Source organism: Epinephelus lanceolatus, chromosome 24, assembly GCF_041903045.1.
Source record: "Epinephelus lanceolatus isolate andai-2023 chromosome 24, ASM4190304v1, whole genome shotgun sequence".
NCBI classification, from domain to species: domain Eukaryota; kingdom Metazoa; phylum Chordata; class Actinopteri; order Perciformes; family Serranidae; genus Epinephelus; species Epinephelus lanceolatus.
In genome coordinates this window covers 20,812,478-20,817,837 of record NC_135757.1, presented here as the reverse complement: position 1 = coordinate 20,817,837, position 5,360 = coordinate 20,812,478, and the positions used below count along the sequence as shown (strand labels likewise).

General features: G+C 42.2%; 1 pseudogene; it reads right to left on the bottom strand.

Moving 5' to 3' along the window:
• Positions 1–2,096: 2,096 nt before the first annotated feature.
• LOC117249736 (leucine-rich repeat-containing protein 3 pseudogene) lies at positions 2,097–2,923 on the bottom strand (annotated as a pseudogene).
• Positions 2,924–5,360: the final 2,437 nt, after the last annotated feature.

Below are 5,360 nucleotides of genomic sequence, written 5' to 3'. Positions count from 1 at the left end.
CAGGACATATACAGTTTGCATACAGTCTCTTTCAAAATAAACACACTTTTTTTTTTCCTTCAACAACCAGCGCACGTGGTTAGGTTTAGGAAAAAAGAACAGGTTTGACTTCACTATCTTCTGGGAAGCAAACACCGGCCTCACTGGTGAAAGTCGGTGGTTGTTGGACCCATCTACCACCCCTCCCACCTGCCCTACTCAGATTTTCACTGCCTTCACTTTTGTTCTTGTCCTGCTGTGTTTCCCCCTGACAATGCCGGGTGCCGTCAAACTATAACTGCAACTGGCCGCATTTCATGTCGATATGAAAGGACAGCTTTTTTGTTGGTTTCTGCTGCCGGATGTCACTTCCCAAGCGCCGGATTTCGACAACTTTGGGCTGAGACTGGGTTGACCATGGATACGTTAGGCTACATTTGCATGCTATTATGTAGAGGATCGTCAAGAAACTTTATGTTTAAGAGTGCTGTGGTTAATGTGTAGTTAGGCTTTGGCACAAAAGCCACTGAGTTGTGGTTCAGAAAAGATTAATATGTTTTGACTAAAAATACAATGAATAACCAGTTTTGTTGGCTGTTGGTCTGTAGCGGTGTTCTGCAGCTTGGTAGATGTCTCAGCTGGGTGTCACACCATCCAACATCCCCTCCACCTCATAATGACAAAGTCATTTTCGAATCTTTGATATGATAAGAATGAAACCTGCAAATGTTACATGTTTGTGGTTTGTAGAGATGTACCCTTCCAACATTTTCTTCTGGCCACTGGGCTGAACCAAAATGCTACAAAGTGGAAAGTGACTTTGCCGATAAATCAAGTTGAACAAGAGACACTCACAAGCTTGCTCTCCAATGAAGACATGAAAGATAGTGGCAGGTAAAAACATCATATCAGTAAGGAGTGATGAGGAGGCTGTATTGTTCCTCATACCAGTACATTATAAATATATAGAACATATTTCCATTATGTTTTCCGCTGTTGGATGTTTTGCTGCTCTTATTCTGCAATGGCTCAATAGCACTGGACTAGAGAATTTGCACCATTGTGCATCATTTATTTCAAAGCACCAACTTCTATTGTCCATATCGCAGTAGTGTCTGGAGGTGAACATTCATTCATATTTTATTTTGTCAAATTATGAGAAATCTGTAAAAAATGTGTACAGTTTCTTAAATGAAAATGTGACTTGTTGAATGGCTTCACTTGCCCAAATGAACCAAAACTGCTGCAATATATTTCCACTCGAACGAGCCACCCAAATCCAATGAGAGTGCACACTGACCTTCTGAAAATAGACTGCATGATTCAATCAGTACTTTCACTTAGATCTCCCAGTGTGCCAAAGTTTTGGCTGTTATGATGTATTCATATCCTAAAAATGCATTCAGGAATTTCACAAATTACTTCCTTCTATCTTGAACTTCAGAAATGTTACATGTAAGTGCAATTTACAAAAACCTTTGTGATTATTTCCAGGGACAAAATCTCAACAGTATTTGTTTGAAAGGTTAGACATCTACTCAGAGCTTTTTGTGAATTTAACACATTATACTTCTTTCACTTTTTCCTTCTTTGCTACTCCCCCCAAAGTCTTCATAACACTTTCACAAAAACAACTTAAAAGTGATATTTCTCTGCAAGTATCCCCCTCTGAAGCTGTGGGGATTATTTTTCAGGTACCTAATTCCACTGAACTGTGATTGACACTCTCAAATTCACCTCACTGTGTGGATGAATTCACCGTGAACTCTAAAACCACGTAATAATATGCAAAACTGTTTGGAGGTTTGGGTGAAGTTTACCTTGGAGATGCTTTTATGCATTACACATAACACTTGAGTGAAAAATAATGAACTGCCGCCTCTTGTTACCATGGAAGGAAAACACATCCAGACTGTTTTTCCTGCTCATAGTTTTATTTTGTAACTTTAAAGATTCTACTTTAAGCTGGACGATGATGATTTTAGACCTTTTTTGTAATGTCTTTGTACCTTGAGGAGAGTTTTATCACAGCAAAGCTGTCACTTATCAATGTTCCTTCCCTTATATGCTGTAAACATATTCATTGGTACACTTGCATCTGTATTCACCGGCGCGCTTTCATCTATATTCACTGGTCCATCTTTTCTCAGGCACGCTAAAACACACTGCTGGCTGTGTCGTAGGCCTTGCTAATGTGGGAAGTGCTAGGCAGGGACTTGAGGTACTCCATGTGCCTCCTGGCGTCCTCCTGGTTGTGTCTGATGTAGTAAATGATATAAGCCGTCACCATGGAGAACCAGCAGAACATGGCCACGAACATGGCCACATCTGTTGTCTTGTGGTGGAAGTTGCAAAAGTTGATGCCCGAGTCCAGGACTTGGATTACTGGCTGTCCCACGTACTCCTCCTGCACCGATGTGTAGCAGCTGACGTCGTTCACCGTGTCGGGGTCGAGCCTCAGCTCCCTCAGCACCTCCTGCAGAGAGCACTCGCAGTGCCAGGGGTTGTGGGATAATCGCACGCGGGCATGGAGCTTGGCAAAGGTGTCCTTGGGGAGGCTGCTGAGGTGGTTGTTTGAAAGATCCAACGTCCGCAGGCTGTCAGAAATTCCTTGGAAGGCACCGACCTCCATGCTCTCAATGGCATTGTGAGATAAGTCTAGTTCCCTGAGGCGGTGGAGGTCTGTGAAGGTCTCCTTTGGGATGTGTCTGATTCGGTTAGATGAAAGCAAAAGAACAACAGTGTCCTTGGGCAAGTTCGGTGGGATGTTCTCTAAGTTGCGTGAGGTGCACTGCACCACCACGCCGTTCCTGTCCGTGCAGTGACAGATATTAGGGCAAGCATACGCAGTCATAATCAGAGACAGAAGCAAAGTTCCCACAAGAAAAAGAGAACCACAGGAAGGAGGTTTTATAGATGACCTACAACTGTAAGAGGCCCCCATTAGCGGACTGAAATCAGCCCTGGTTAAAACAACTCAAGGGGTTTGCGTTTGTGGGGGTTTCTTTAGGTACTGGTAAGATATGAAATACAATCCAGGAAGTCCGGTTTGAGTAATAAATCCATGAATTTAATGGCTTATCGGATGCCAAAAGGCAGTGTTTTAAAACTCCAGCCAAGTTCAGCTTTCCTGCCAGACAACCCTGCAGATTTTTGCTGGAGCCTTCTGCGTTGGCATTGCGTCATCGGCCTCATTCAAACTTTTTTTTCTTAACGCAGAGCTAAAATCCATCTGAACTTGACCTTTCGTCTGGGTATTAATGGCTAAAGTTTCATCCTCAGGGCACTTTCCAGCATTCACTCAGACATTATTGTTCATCATATACCTCAACAGTTATGGAATTCCCAGCCCTGATCCAACAAAAAAGGAGAACATGGGCAAAGGTTTGCATTCTAACTAAATAAGATGTCAGAGAGCAGTGCCGCCGAGGAGAAAGGGAAGGTCGTGGCTGTGAATCCAGGGTGGAAGGGGGCATGTCTTCTTGGCTGATTGGAAGCTAGAAAAAGAGAGAAAAAGAGAAAAAGATGGAGAGATAAAAGGTGCGAGAGAGGAAATGTCAAATCTCATGAAAGTTCATCTTCAGTTATGTCTTTATTTGCCTGCTACGGCTAAAAAAGCTGTTAAAACCTGCGATGATGTGAATTTAAAGACAACTCTTACATGCTTTTGTGTTAATTTTCTGGTCCCATGATCTCCCACCACATATCCAGAGAACTTTCCACACCATCTCCCCTTTTCAGACACCTTCCTCCTCCGAGGGGAAGCCAGTAAAGTTCAGCATTATCATAATAATAGCATGTTTCTATAGAATGGGTTCGGGATTGGTCCCGTTGAGGAAATGCCATTAAACAAGGTGTGAGCTCATCAATATGCAAAAGATGAACTTTGAAACAGTGATATGTGATTAAATTTAAAAAAAAACCCAAAAAAAACCCCAAACAAACCTGTACTCTATCAGATTAACAGGGATGCATGTGAGAGCAGTGAAGGTGAGAATGCAAATGAAAGCAACTGTAGGACACAATGGGAGATAACAATGCAAAGAGCAACAGATAAGCAAGACAGCTCCTGGATCAAGATGATGAATGTCACACAAGCTGTTTAGAAATATTTTCAGATTTCTCAAGGGATTGTAGAGTAATATAAATATTGATGAGCTAAAAAGTCTCAGTAAAACTATGTCACTGTAGGAGTATTATAGAAATGTTATTGGAGGTGCAAAAGATCAGAGATGGGACCAAATCACACATGTGCAAGTCTCAAGTAAGTCTCAAGTCTTAACCTTCAAGTCTCAAGTAAGTCCCAAGTCATTTTTTCTTGGGCAAGTCAAGTCAAGTCAAGTCAAGTCAAGTCCTGTAATAGGTCAAGTCAAGTCCAAGTCAAGTCACCTTATTATTGTAATTGTACCTGCAGAATCTGATCTTAATAAAGTGAAAAGACAAGATATAAGTAACTGTCAGTAAACATTGATTTCATCGCTGCAATGTTTACTTTGCAGGGACGACCCCCATGCGCGTGCGCACGCACGCACACACACACACACACACACACACACACACACACCCATTTAGCTCATTTAACCCTGTGTTGCTCGTTCATAAAATGTACAGCTGGTCTTGTGGTACGTAGAGAGGGCATGACTGATTGACAGGGCAGTGATCCAATCATGACAACGCCATTCTCAGCCTGCGCTCCTACCGGGTAATCAACATTATTTTTTAAATTAATTTATTAATTTTATATTCTAACTGAAAACATGATGTGAATAACACTCAAGTCATTCAAGTCATTGTGTCTCAAGTCAAGTCCCGAGTCTTTAACTTCCAAATCCGAGTCAAGTCTCAAGTCTTTTATTTTTTGGCAAGTCAAGTCACAAGTCATCAAAACAGCGACTCGAGTCGACTCGAGTCCAAGTCACAATGACTCGAGTCCCCATCTCTGCAAAAGACAGATTAGGATAATCAATAACCAGACAGCACAATATAGGATGTACTCTAATCTAGGAGTAAAATATAATGAAAGTATGATATTGCAGTTATTAACCTCCTTATTCAATAAGGGAGATGAAACCTTTATGGTGAGACAATTGGATTTCCACTGGATGCGTGTCCGTTGCGGAACGGCAGCGCAGGTTATCCGCTGCGTGCTCCGCCGTCCGTCAAATGGTGTTAACGGGGTGAAATGACGTCTGAAAACCTCTGACCTGTTGACTTCAGGTCTTATGTAGTTTTCAAGGTGTAGTGCAGGGAAATATGATCCGCCGTGAACACTGTGTATTTTGTTTTGAAAATTAACCGGATGTTTTTTCGTGTTTCTGTGCACGACTTGCTGCCCCGCACGATCTGCTCTGTGCTGAATTGCTGCGTTGTTCTCCAGCGTC